Source organism: Ichthyophthirius multifiliis (genome assembly GCF_000220395.1).
Source record: "Ichthyophthirius multifiliis unplaced genomic scaffold scaff_1120509250997, whole genome shotgun sequence".
NCBI lineage: Eukaryota > Ciliophora > Oligohymenophorea > Hymenostomatida > Ichthyophthirius > Ichthyophthirius multifiliis.
This window is the reverse complement of record NW_004086300.1, coordinates 23,195-38,860: the sequence shown is the minus strand read 5'-3', so window position 1 is coordinate 38,860 and position 15,666 is coordinate 23,195. Positions and strand designations below refer to the sequence as shown.

Genomic DNA, 15,666 nt, shown 5'->3' with positions numbered 1-15,666 from the left:
GAAGATAAATATATAAATAAATATATATATATATAATTTATATATATATTTATATATATATTTATATAAATAAATTTTTTAATATTAATACTCATATATTAATATTAAAAAATTATTTTATTTATTATTTATTAATTGTAAAAATTAAATATAAGTTTTAAATTTAATAAATTTTATATTTAATTAATTAAATTTTTTTTTTTTATTTTATCTTAAAATTACTATTAACAGTATTATAATGTGTCAAAAATAATATTTTTATTTTAATTTTATGATTATATAGGTTTTGAATAAATAAATAAGTAATTAATTTAAAATAATCTAAATTAATATCATTTTTATTTAGTTTTCTTTATTTTAATTCAATTTATTAAATATTTCTAACTTTTTTATATTAATTTTTAATTTTCATCTTTATTAATAATACTTTAATTAGAAATTTTAGACTAATTATCATTTTAATTTTATTACTACTATTCATTATTTTAATTGGAATCTTATTAAACTTGATTTATTTTATCTTATATGTCATTAATTAAATTTTAAGTATATTAAAGATTATTAACATTTTATTATTATATAATATTATTATTTGTTTTTTTAGAATATTAACTAATATTTTCGTTTGCTTCTTAGTGAATAATTTTTTCTTATTATTAATCTTCTATACTATCTATTAGTTTTTCAATTTTATTTAAAGAATTTTAATTATAAATTAAATTATTATCTATTTAAGTGTTTCTTTTAGAAATATCTTATTGAATATCAATTTATTCTTCTTTTATTTATTATAGAGTTTTTTTACAAATATTTTTTTCATTCTCTATTAATTGATTTTCTACATTTAAAATTAATTAATCATAGTTTTATTCAATATGTTCTGGAGATTCTAAATTATTAAAAGTTTTAACTCTTGCTTAACTTTTTTATTATGATTAATTTTATTTATTAATATCATTATTATTATTATTATTATTATTATTATTATTATTATTATTATTATTATCATTTAAATCATCACTTATTTATTTAACTAATTTATCTAAATTGTTTATTGTTTATAAATTATTTTATGTTTATATAATATTATTATTGTTTATTTGTATTTATAATTTTTAATGAATATTTTCATCAGAAGCATTTTTATTTCTTATTATTTAATCTTCTTTAATATCAATATTATCTATTTACTATATTAATTTTTAACTTGAATATAATTATTAATCTTAAGCTTATATTTTTGGTGAATTATTAATTATCAAATTTTCATCTATATCATCCACAAATTCTACATTCCCGAAAAATTCTTTTATAGCATTAATATTATTTTAAAACTTTCTTAAATAATCCACAAACTACTAGTCTTTTTTAGAAAAGTTTTTATTTATTTTCTAATAATAAGTTTTCGATTTAATACATTTCAATTATTCATTTTGGTTAAAATAAGCAATTTTTTTTTCATATTCTGAAAGTTAATTTTAGTATTTTTTTAAAACAAACCTTTATTTTTATTAGTTTAGGGCATTAAAGTCTTCTTGGCCTAATCTTGAAGGATTTATACTAAGGAATTTATATAGTGAAACAAAGAATTATAATATAGATGAAAATATAGATAATATAACATTTATATTATACGTATTTTTTTTAATTAAATACACTATTTAAATAATAATTTAAGGAAGGTCCTCAAATAGAATTCTTACAAAAGAATTAATAATTCTCTAGTTGAACATTTTATTTTTAAACACGAAAGTATTTGAAGGACTTATTATATCTAAAACTTCCGCAACAGCCTAAAACTCAATCAGATTGCACATTTCGTAAAATTTATCGATATTTCCTGTCACTAATTCGTTACTATCTTCTTTTTCTCGGAAAGTTTTTAAATAGAAAAATGTATTAAAAGCCTAAGTAATGGTCAAAGCAATCAAAGAAGCAGCCAAAATACTGTATTCTCCGCAAGAATAGACTGTATATAGGAAACCGCAATCTGTAAAAAAGTCAAAACGGCATAATTAGGATAAAAAAAAGGCTATAGTGTAATTTATATACCATTAATTAATCCAAGCGACATCTACAATGAATTATTTCAATTAATTTACATATATATAGGGGAACATGGTTTAACAATCTGCCTTTAATTCTGGGATGAGATGACTAACGTATTTTAGGGAAAAACCGAAAAGATATAACTCTAGGAAAAAGTAAAAATGGCAAAAGCAGCGTATGAAATATAAGAATACCAAGAAAGACCGTTTCCACAAGTAATATCTTAATATATAGAAAAAAACCAGACTCCGAATATACAGAAAAATAAATAAATAGGATAAAGTATTTTAAATAGGGTATATGTATGATTTTTTTCTTTTATTTAGATAAGTTTTTTTTCCAAATGAATCACTGAGTGGTCAAATTTGAACTATTTAGCCTAAGAAGTAAGGAAGTTGAAGGAAAAATAGCCCATAACGCCAATATAATAGAGTATATTTTAAAATAAATTTTTCGCTTCGAAATTTTTAACAAGTAATTTATAAGATTTTAGACTTAAATAATTTGCTATAGACGTGTTTTCTAATAAATCATAATCTACGTCTATTTATGTATTTATAGATAGAGGTGAATAAAAATTTATTGCATACCAACTTTTTACTAATTAAATAGAATTACCTTTCATTTTTAAAGACGCAGGCGGTATTTTATTTGATAAATATAAGACCTAGATTTCTGTTAATTTCTTTTATATTAATATGTCTTCTGATAATACTAGTTTATTGGTAAAAATGCTTACTGAACACCTTTTTCGACCATAACTTTATTTAAATTAATCATAAATTCCAAATCACTGCCTTTTTCGTTTAATTCTTGAATATAGAACGATTAAAAATATTAAAAGTAGAATTTTTCATATGCGAAAATATATTTGGTGTTTGGTTTTATTAAATTTAAATGTATTAGGGCTAAATTAAAGACATCGAAGCGTATATTTTGGGTTTTTTAGATATCGTTTATTGTATTATTGTTAAGGAATAATTAATATGGAGATAATATATAGAAATCAGGGTTTATTTGTTCACATTATAATACTTAGTTGTTTAGTAACATGAAGAGGAAGTGTAAAAGAAGTAGAGTGCCTTATTTTTCGTTTTGGTTTTAGAGTATTTTTTTTAATAATTAAACAAAAAATTAACTTTGATTGCTTTATGAGGTCATACTGGAAAGTTCTTTAATTTTGGTTTTTCTTTTATTTATCACTTTTAGATCATTTTCTTCGGTAGTGTTTTTTGCGGTTTTTTTTTTTTATAAGCTGTATTATTAATGTTTGTATTGGAATATAGAAAACGGAACATTTATATTGTTTGGACTTGTATTTTAAATTAGTTATTGGAAAAAAAATATACTTGGATTTGATTGTTTGGGGATTATATATTTTCTATTTAATTGAAAAATCTTTAAAGGAAAATTGCTATATTGAAATTTATTTAGTCTATTTTTAATATTTGTAATTTAAAATCAGGATTTTATAGGAAAATATGTTCGAGGAAATCTATATTTTATATTTTTTCGTTTTTAGTTAGGTCTATTATTTTTATTTTTTAAGTAGTTTTCGAAAAATCTATTTTTTCTATTTTTTCTTAATCTAAATTTAATTCATTCAAATAAATTTCTTTCAAGTCTTAAGTTTATTAGAAAAAGATATTTAAGAATTCGAAATTTTAAATTTCTGAGTTTCCTTATATATTAAAATTCTATAATGTTTTTGGAGTAAAGGAAAAGTTAATTTACATAACTTAACTTTATTATAAATTCATAAAAGATATATTTAAATATTCCAATTATTAAGCTGATTTAAAAATTTCATTCATAAATTCAAAATTAGTAATACTTTTATTATTTGAAATATCTAAATGTATTAAATTTACAAAAATCTCTGTAATTTTTAATTAAGAAATCAAAAAATTATTCAAATTAGTATCTTTTATTATTAGTTTTTAAAAATTCGGTTTTAAAAAATTAAAACAAGAAATATCATTTAAACTTCTATTTTCAGAAACATCTAATTCTTTAATTTTATCACCTATCTTGTCAAATTTTAACATAGCAAATTTATTTTTGTTCATATTCATTTCTTTTAATAATAGTTTTCGGAATTTATATGGGTTCTTTTCTAAAATTTAAGACACAAAAGAATATTCTACGAAAATTTTGTTCCCACTAAAGTCGAATTCTTCTATATTATTATCTTTAGGTTAATAAAATAGACACATGTAATTATTTATATGAGTCTAATAACTATACTTAAATACTTTTAATAAAGGAGTATAATTTAACATATCACTAATAAAACCCATATTATATATAATTTAATTATGAGAAATATCCATTTCCTCAAGTGTACTGGGTGCTTCATAATAATCAATATTTCGATTTCGTTCATAATCAATATTTAAATTTGACAAGTTTATTTTTTTGAGTTTTACTGATCTTTAAAATATATTATTTATTAATTAAACTTCTTTGAAATCTTCATTATTAGAGAGATCGATTTCAAGTAAATTCGCCAAATTTATATTATCTTTGAAACTTTTTAATTTATTTGCATCTAAATCATTATTACTTATGTTTAATTTTTATATATTAGGGCATGCGTTTTACAAATTAAATAGAAATGAAAAATCTTCCAGTGTGGGATTATTAGAAATATCTATATCTATTAAGTTATTGGACAAATTTGTTACTTCGAACATTTTATCGAGTGTCAAATCCATATTACTGACATTTAATTTTAATAAATTTGGAGCTTTTGATAATAACTCATTCATTAGAGTTTTAATATTATTTTTATTGTATGAGAAGTTTAATTCCTCTAAATAAGAAAGATGATTAAATTAGAATTTATCAAAAGAATTCGCACTTAGGTTTATTTTCGAAAAGTTAATGACTTTTAATTTCTCGAATTTGGCAAAAATCTACTTTAAAAAATCAAATTATTAATAAGTATGTCCTTCAAAATCTAATTTATAGAATTGATCTTAATTATTTTAATCATTATTATTATTAACAATTTTATGAATGCAATTATTTATTATAAATTTCTCGTCTGAATATGTATTTTAATAGACTATAATTCCTTATTTATTGTCCTATTATTGACCTATATCTTAATATACTTTTAGTTCTTGGAAATTCTTGAAGAAAGTGTAAAAATAATAGACATTAATTTCTTTAGATTGTATTATTTTTTATGTATTTTGGTTTGTATTTTCGTCTTTTTTTTCTTATGTTTAGTTTTTTAAATCTAATTCATCTTTTGATTTTTTATATTAACTGAGATTTTATTATTCGAAAACAGCAAAATAATTAACGAATTTTATTTTTTCTCTAAATTTATTTATATCTTATTCATCTTCTTCTTCTTCATTATTATTTTCTTAGTTTAGCTCTTTTTGGCTTTATTTAAGGCTTTTTTCTTGAGATTTATACAAATTAAATATATATCTTTCCTAAAAAGTATAAAAATTTAAATATCTTTCTAATTTTTTAATCATCCAGTCTTTAAAATTCGCATTATTAAAATCTTCATCTCCAATATTCAATTCTTCAAGATTTTAGCCAATTAACTCGAATTAAATTTGGTTGAATTTATCATCAATTTACATATTTTACAATTTAATAGTTTTTATTTTTTAAGCTTTTCTGAAAATATCATTAAGAAAATAAAAGTCCTATATTAAAGGATTCGAAGACAAGTCTATTTCTTCCAAATCAGGGCTTATATTGGAAAACTGCATTTCTTCAATATAAGTTTTTGTTAATTTATTTTAAGATAAATTTAATTTTTTCAATTTTTGGCATTATTTTATTAAAACATTGATCACTTTAAATGAAGTTAAGGAATTTGCGGAAAAATTAAACTCTTCTAAATTTTCATTGATTAGAGTAAAATCAACATTACTTATTTTACTTTCTGAAATTAGACAAAAAGCCAAATTTATAGACTTTAGTTTTCTAGAGTTTTTAAAAATATCATTTAAAAAATTAAATTTTTAACAAGAATGGTTATATGAAATGTCTAAATATTCTAAAGATTCATATACATTTTTAAAGTTGATATTTATAAATGAAGATTCAACTAATTTCTGATCTTAATTGATTATACTCTTTAGATTTGGCATATTATTTAAGAATATATTAATATAATTTTCATTTTCTATAAACATTCTTGAAAAGTCTACTTTTTCTACATTTTAAAAATTTAATTTAGTTTCCGAATTTATAAAACAGGTATCTTTTTTTAAACCTCTTATATATAATTCCTTTAGGCCTTTATTTTCGAATTCTGTACCTAAATAATGCATGAAAGCACACAAATCAAGATTCGAATTAAAATCTAAGATCATTTTTTATAAAGAATTAGGGAATTTTACTTATTTTATTAAATTAATGTTCAATTCACAGTTTTCCATTTATAATTCTTATAAGTCCTCTGCTTTTTAGAATATAGTATTTAAAAATTCTAGACTTTCAATAGGATTAAAATTACAGAATAGTGTAATTAATTATTTCCCAATTAAAGAAAAATCGACTTAATTAACTTTTTTAAATTAAAATTTGTTTTACTTATACCAAGTTTTTTTAAGGCTATGCATTTTTTAAATAACACATTAAGAAAACTTAAATCTTCAATATTTTCATTATATGAGATTATAAATTCTTCCAAAGAAATAGGCACTTAAGAAAAATTAATTGTTTAAATTTTAGAATCATTTAATAAATTTGTATGTAGACTTAAATAGACTAGATTATAGGATTTTGAGAAAATTAAGTTCAAAAAGGAATAATTTGTAACGTTTTTTAAATATTATAGATTTAATTTTGTTAAATTTTTAAAATCGATAAATTTCATGAGTTCTTTTCCTTCAAAAACTAGTTTTTTTTCCTAATATATATTAGCGAATTCTTTCACAATCATACAATATTCATCATTTTTCAAGTTTTTGAATTCCCTTATATTTTATTCTAAAGTGTCATATAATTTCTAATTATTCATAATAAAATAAATAGTGAATTCTTTAATATAAGTAAAACCCATTATATAAGAATTACACATTTATAAATTATGTATTTGTCCAAAAGTCAGATTTTATAAAATTTCAATTGGATATTTATTTTTCAAACATTAATAAGATTTCTAATTTACATAAATTTCCATATATTCCTGCCTTAATTCCCCTTCTTGGACTTATTCAATAAGCTTTTTTACCAAACCAGCATTTATAATTGTTATATCGTCGTTTTTGAATTATCTCTCTAGTATTTAAATTAATTCTTCTTGAGTAATATCGAGTTTATCTTTTTAATTTGTTTTAATCACTTCCCAATACTTAAATAGGATTTCTAAACTATCATTAGCATTTACAATAGTTAAATTCTTTCCTTAATAAAAAAGTATTCTATTGTAAATTTGACTAGGATAGTATTTTTAATTTAAATAAGTTCTTTCTATTTCGAGTAAATCAATAATTTTTTTAAACTTTATTTCTTCCGAATTAAATGAAAAAGGGGTAAACTAATATATTTTATTAGCTTATATGTCTACTATACAATGCCTTTAGTGGTCTATATTGATTTTTTGAGTTTCTATGTTTAATAGTTCTGCTAATTCATCATCTAAAAAATATGATTTATATAAAACTAGAAACTTTACTTCTCTTAACCTGATTAAATATTTTAATTCTTTAAAAGAAACAATATTCAGTACAGAGCCCATAAATGCGATTTCTTGTAAATTCTTTAACATAAATATATATTTCATTAGATCCGAAAAACCTTTAGGGGATATCCTCCCATTATCCTTAAATACTATTGTGTTTATTTTTTTGTAATTTAATTACATTAAATTATATAATTAGATTAAACTGATATTGTTAGAAAGTACATCACCTAATATTAATAACGAATTTTCATTTATGGCAAATTTAGTAAACATTTTATAGTATTTAAGGTTTTCTTAAATATCTCGGATTGTATTATTATTTAATTTACTAATGAAGTTTTCGGAACTTTTTAAATCTCCCCAGATTAGTTTTTAGGCGAAATTTTCCATATAGGCTTTTTCGTTTTTTTTATAATTTGACTTTTTTCAAGGTTTTCATACAACATTAATTTACATTTTTCTTCACACTTAAATAATTTTATTAAATCATCTTATCTATTTTTATTTTATATATATATATATTTATATATATATATATTTATGTAAATATTATAATATTTTATAATTTTACAATTGTTTTTCATCTTGTTTTTTATTTGGTATATTATTTTATAAAAGAAGGATTTCATTTTCATTTACATTATTTATTTTTTTAGAAACTAAATTATTCATAAAATTTTTTTTTTTATTAATAAAATGGGTTAATTATGCTATTGAAAATTGCTCTTTTTATAATTAAATATCAATCATTTCTATATCTTGGAATTTATAAGTTTAAATCATCCAAACTAAATCTAGCTCTTGAAACATTCTTTAATTGGTAATTTAATTTTTATTATTTCGAGCATCATCATCGTCAAGGAAAAATGAACAATTTTAAATGCTTAATCTCCTTAATGATAAGCTATTTAGTTTTATTAAATATTTCAATGCATATACATTTACATAGCATTTAGTTAATATTATCTCCTCATAATAATTTTTTAAGGTGTAAATTGTTTCTGATTCATCTAGTTCTTATTACACTTTTTTTCTAAAAATCTTCTTCATTTAATCGATTATTATGTTCCCAGTTAAAAAGTTAGAAAATTCTAAAGGAACTCCTACACGGATAATTTAATCGTAATCACCTCTATCTTTTAGAATTTATATATATTATATACTTTCTTTCTCCATTTTTTTTAATTATTTAATTAGTTAATAAAATACTATTGTTTTTATATAAAATATATATTTTATTATGAATCTTAAATAAGTATTTTTATTTTTTCCTTATTGTTTTTTTATTTAATATAATTATAAATTGTTACATATTTTTAAATCTAAAATATTATATTATTTTCGTGTTTTTTAAAATAAAAATTATTTCTAAAAATTTATATATGTGAAATTAAAAAAATTTAAAATATATATATATAATTTAATTGAAATAATTTTTATTTTTATGATAATCTAATAGTTAAATTAAAATGGATTATAACAAAAAATATAAATTACTTAAAATTAAAATATACTTAATTTAATTTTTTATAATTTACTAATATATATAACAATACATAGTCATATTTTATTTAATATTTTTATTATTTCTTTTATATAATAAAAAATTTCAAGTATTGATTTTATTAAATATTAAAAGAAGCAAAATTTATATTTGAAAAAATAATAAAATAAATTACAAATATTAAATATAATTATTAAAAAAAAGTTATTTTATTAAATCAAGATTAAAAATTTAATACTATTAAAATAATATAAATAAAAAAATAAAATTCTAATATAATATAAAATAAATTTCAAACAAAACTTTTAAAAATACATAAATAAATTTATAAAAATAATCAAATTAATAAAAATAAAAATATAAAAAACATTGATTAATAGAATTAATAGGTTTTCAGTAAATATATAATAAAAAGTAAAAAATAAAAATTCAATTTATATAATATTAATATTTATTAAAATATTTAAATTAATAATAAAAAAATAAATTATTATTATTATTATTATTATTATTATTATTATTATTATTATTATTATTATTTTTATTATTATTATTTACCTAAATAATAAATAATTATATATCTATATTTTTTTTAGACTATTACTTAAGTTTGAATTTTATTTATTAATTTATTGTTAATATTAATTTTAATTTTTTTAATTATTATTTGTTTTATTTTTATTTGTTTCAAAAATATATTTATAATTAATATTTATTTTATCTATATATATTTTTTATTGTTTATAAAATTAATTATTTATTATTTTACTATAATATTATTTTCTTTTATTTATAATATTTACATTTTTATTTTTTATAATTTTATTAATCTTATTTAAATATTATATAATGTATATATATTTTATTTTATTAAATGTCTGCAAATAAAAAGATATTATTTTTATTTGTAATATTTAAAGTATTTTTAGATATATTATTAATAATAGTAATTATAATATTAATTTTTAATAATTATTTATATAATTTTTTTTTCACAAATATCTTAAATTAAATAAATATTTATATATAAATATATAATAATTTTATTTATTTAATTTTGTTTGATAATTAAGGAAAATAATAAATTATTGTTCTATTTCTTTATATTATAGTTATTAATAAAGAAGTATTTTATTTATTCATATTTATTATCTTTTTTAATATAAATATATATATTTAGGATGTATTGCATATCAATATTTATTTTATTAAATTTTTATATATTTATTATTATTGTCATTCTTCTTTATTTATCTTTTTTTTATTTTCTTAATAAAAAGTATTTTCGAAATGTTTGTAACAATAAGTATAATATATTTTTTATAAATATATATAATATTAAATTTATTTTAAAAAAGATTCATAAAGACTATTAAAAAAGGTAATATTGCAAAACTTAGCACAATTTATAATATATCTAATATATGATTATATTTTATTATAAAAAATTTTATAAGGTATATATTATCACTTTATTTTTATAAATGAAATTTTAACAAAATAATTAAGAAATTATTTGTTTAACATTTTTATAAAATATATATTTATTTATTTTGATTATATTTATAAATTAGATTTAAGTCTCTATTTTTTAGCATAATATTAATAAAAAAATTAAATAGATAATTTATGAAAAATATATTTATTAATATATCAAATATTAAATATAAAAGGAATAAATTTTAATATTTTAATTTTAATAAATAATTTTTATCTTAAAATTTTATAATAATTTTTTTTTAAAAATTAAATTAAATATATTTACAAATATATAAAAAATTAAAAAATATAAAATAGTAACTAAAACAAAATTAATTGAGATAAATGTATAAATTTATATTGAAGTGGGAATAATGTAAATACATTAAAAAATACAAAATTAGTTCATATTTCTTAATTATCTATGAATTTTAAAATTTATTTTTATAAATTTAAATATATATTTTTTATATCTTTTTAATTTGAATATACAATAATAAAATAATAATCATAGAACATCATAAATATATATATTAATGAATATTTAATTTTATTTTATTATATTATTGTAAGTTATATTTTTTTATTTAAATAATATAATTAATATCATTAATAATAAAGATTAAATTTTAGGCTAATGATATTCTGGTTTAAATAAACACTTGTATTTTATTTATAATTTTTGTTATCAAATAAATATATAAAATTTAATATTTAAAAAAAAAATGTTTAAGATTTATTTAATTATAATTTTTTACGAAGTTTTTAAATAATAATAGGAATCAATAAGTATAACTATTAAAAAATAAATGCTATATATTATTATATATTTCTGTATTTTAAATAATAGTATGCGATTATTAATTACTCAAATAACTAAATGAAAAAGAAAACTATTTTTAATGCACTAAAGATAAATAAATAATTTTAAATCCTTAATTTTAATAAGTTTAGATTAATTTAAATTTAAAAAAAAAAGTAGAAAATCATATATTGATAGAAAATATATAAGAATTAACAATAAATAATTTTATTCTAGAAGATATTGAAATTTTATATATGAATACATATTTTTTAAAAATATAAAACGTAAATTAGATTTAAATAAATGAAATCACTATAACTAAAGGATTTTAAATTTTTTCATTAAAATATTTAATATTAATTTAAAACTATTAATAATTGATAATTCAAGGCATAAATATACACAATCATATATAATACTAATAAAATTATATTACTATATTACTTAATTAAAATAATAATAATTTTAAAAATAATAAATAAAAATTATAAACAATACAAACTACTATAAATCATATTTCATTGACATAAATAAAAAAAAATGATTAATTTGAAATATAATAATAAGGTATATATAATACTATTTTTTAAATATTAGATATTAATATTTTTTATATATTAATTAGATAAAAATAATAATTATTTCATTTAAATATAAGGATAAAACGATATTTAATTCTACTATAAAATATTTATAAACTCAATTTATTTATAAGATTTTCAGATTACAAATATGCATTTGTTAAGTATTATAAATATTTCAGAAACAACAATAAATTTTATTAATATAACAAATTAATAATAATTACTTAATACTTGGAAATGTGCTTCTTTTTTAACATATATAAATAAAAGTTATTAACATGTTTATATATTTAAAATAAACTAAATATCAATAAATTATTTAAAAATATAATATATAAATCGGTCATTTTTCTATTTGTAATACCTTGGTTAACTATTAATTGATAATACCTATATATTATAATAAACTGAAACTCTTTAATTAGAATAAGGCTCTTTTTTTAATTTACAAGGCATAATAAATGTAAAATTTACTAATGCATATATTAATATAGAAAATACACTTAATGTTTAAAATGGAGGTATTTTTTATTTACAAGAAATTAGAAGTTTATTTATTTAAGATGTAATTATTTAAAATAATTAAAAAAAACCAAATATATCTCATATATAATATGGAGGAATTATTTATATTTAATAAATAAATAATTTTGAATTTTATAATATATAAGCTAGAAACTTATACATATAAGGTTATGGAGGTTTTATGTACGTTAGATATGACATATATAAATAAAAGTCTGATGAATTTTCAATAATTTAGAATTGTACTTTTGATAATTTCGAGAGTTTTTCGATTGGCGGAACTTTTTTTTTGATAGTTCTGAATTAATAATATAATTAAAATTTAAGAACACATTAATAATAAATTCTAGAAGTTATTTTGTCGGTGGTAGTATTTATGGAGGAAACATTATACATGCAGAAAATCTAAAAATCTAAAATTCAGTTAGTTGTATTGGAGGGGCTTTATATAATGTATAAGGAGATATAAAAAACATTATTTTTAAAGATAATAATGCTTATTTAACAGGAGATAATGAAGCTGTTATTGATGAAATTTAAGTTGACGAATTTGGAGAATTTAACGAGAATTTAGAAGGCGAATATAAAAAAATAAAATATTAATATTAATAATAATATAATAATGATAATTAAAAATATAATTTTGTAAGTTAAATATAAACTTAGGAAATAACATGTGGTTTGTCTTATTATTTTTAGATTTCGTTTAAAATAAATAATGTTTGGTATAGAAAATTAAAATAAAATGTATTAGAAAAATAAATGAATGATTTAGGAGTTTTACCTTCTTTTTTATAAGATTATGATATGAAATTTATTAATTTTTAATAATAATCTAAATAATAAATTGTTTTTGATTAATTTTATTATATTTTTTAAACTACTTCCGGAAGTTTTGGTTAGCTTTTTAAATATAAAATTATTTTCATAAAATTCAGTGATTTCTTTTTGGGAATTATATTAGAAACTTAATTTAGTAATACCTGTAAATAAGGATAAATATTAATTTCTTATCAAGATGTTGCATACTGTTAATACTGTGACTAATATTCTTTTATTTAAAATTATTATTATTCGAATAATAATACTTATCTTGTATAATAAGAATGTTTAAGGTGTGATACATAGGTGTTTCTAGAATGTTATGCTAATCGTTCTATCATTAATTAAGGTTTTTGGAGATAGAATGAAACTGTGAAGATTGAGAATATTTATGAATGTACACATTAACCTTAAAACTGTATTGGAGGTGATTTCTATGGAGATTCTTTATGTAAATAAGGATATAGAGGTATCCAATGTACAGATTGTGATCTAAAAAATTTAAATGGATTTGGACATTATCGAATGGAAAGAAATTCTGAATGTGTAATTTGTGAAAATAGTAGGTTAGTGTTAATTTTTAAGGTTTCTTTAGTATTATTGTTTGTATTTTTTTTCTCATTTTTTATATCTATAGCGAATGAAAGGTAAAATATAAACATTATTTTTGGATAATATTTAGGAGATATGAAAATAGGATATTTTGGAAGATCTATTAGTAATTATAATTAAAGTAGATCTTTTTTAAAAATCGCGTCTGTTTATTTATAAATTATTGGATTTTAATAATTTTTTGTAGGAGAATAACATTTACTTAGGCCATTATTTGAATTATAGGCTTATTTATATAATCCTTTATATAATTCAGGATTTTAATTAAAATGTTTAACTGAATAATTTATATTTCCTAATATTTAAAGTTCTTTATTTATTAATATTATAGTTGTTTTTGCTGTTTTTTAGGCTTTGTTTATATTGCTTTTTTTTATAATTAAGTTTATAATGTGTTTTTTATTTTATTATAATGATGTTTAATAAAGAAAATTATTTTTTGTATCTTTTTTTAGCTTTTCTGGTATTTTATTTAGTACTATAATATTCCCGTCTGTTTATGAAAATTTACTTTCGGGAATTATTTGTAGAAGATTCGAAAATAAGGAATCTTATTCAATTGCAGATTAGAGTATTTTATGTGAAAGTTAGTTTAGAAAAAAATATTTATTTGGATTTTTTATCCCTTTTTTAATTATTTTTTTCATTATTTAAGGTAATAATTTAGTTTAATTTCAACATATTTTTTTTTTTAAATAAAAATTAAGGAATTTTTTTCGGGTTCTATATTAAACAAAAAAATAATTAAATAAAATTAAATGTGTTTTATATACAGGATTTTTCTTTTTGGATTATAAATAAAAATTCTTTTATTGGGAGTTAATAAGATTTTGTTTAAAGATATTACTTTTGACTAGTATTTATATGTTTTATGAAAATGTATGGCTTGCAGGTTATATAAACATATTTATTTTAGTAGTATATACTATAGGATTACATATATACTAACCTTTTATTTGCTTAAAAATGAATAATTTGGAAAAAAAATCAATTCTTTTAGGAATTATAATGATTATATCAACATTTTCTTTCTATTATAATATATAGTATTAAAGAAATCTTTCTAATGTTTCTAAATACAGCTGCTTTATAATATTTTATGTTTCGAATATTATATCTATTTGCTTTATTATATATTTAGGTTATAATATAATTTTTTAATTTTTTTATTTAAAATTGTATTATTTGGAAAATACTAAACTTTATTTATGGATATCAATGCGTATAAAAAGTGTGAAATATTTAAAATATAACTAAAGGAAATTAAAAAATTTCAAAAAACTGAGAAATTTGATTTTGAAATTAAATTATGATATTTCCCTTCTTAATAAATATGAATATTAGAGATTATAAATAAGTTTAGATAATGATATTTTAAAAGGATAAAGTTTATAAAATTATATATGATTATTTGTTTTATTTTTATAAAAAAACAAATTATTATATATGTATATACCTTAAATATTTATGTAAAAAAATAATATATATATTAATTATTAAATATAATAAAAAAAATAATGAAAAAAAATAATAACATAAAGAAATAATAATAAATAATATAAAAAAATAAAAAAATATATATATAAATATAAATATATATAAATATTTATTATATTATTAT

At 17.0% G+C, this 15,666-nt stretch overlaps 16 annotated features.

Moving 5' to 3' along the window:
- Positions 1–8: 8 nt before the first annotated feature.
- Positions 9–68: a microsatellite.
- Positions 69–150: 82 nt separating this feature from the next.
- Positions 151–189: a microsatellite.
- Positions 190–926: 737 nt separating this feature from the next.
- Positions 927–1,006: a microsatellite.
- Positions 1,007–1,043: 37 nt separating this feature from the next.
- Positions 1,044–1,100: a microsatellite.
- Positions 1,051–1,100: a microsatellite.
- A 7,119-nt stretch (positions 1,101–8,219) lies between these two features.
- Positions 8,220–8,256: a microsatellite.
- Positions 8,222–8,252: a microsatellite.
- A 1,277-nt stretch (positions 8,257–9,533) lies between the features above and the next one.
- Positions 9,534–9,574: a microsatellite.
- Positions 9,575–9,704: 130 nt separating this feature from the next.
- Positions 9,705–9,773: a microsatellite.
- Positions 9,774–9,859: 86 nt separating this feature from the next.
- Positions 9,860–9,906: a microsatellite.
- A 24-nt stretch (positions 9,907–9,930) lies between these two features.
- Positions 9,931–10,036: a microsatellite.
- Positions 10,037–10,910: 874 nt separating this feature from the next.
- Positions 10,911–10,966: a microsatellite.
- A 4,579-nt stretch (positions 10,967–15,545) lies between these two features.
- Positions 15,546–15,646: a microsatellite.
- Positions 15,548–15,620: a microsatellite.
- Positions 15,595–15,646: a microsatellite.
- Positions 15,620–15,666: part of a microsatellite that runs on past the window's edge.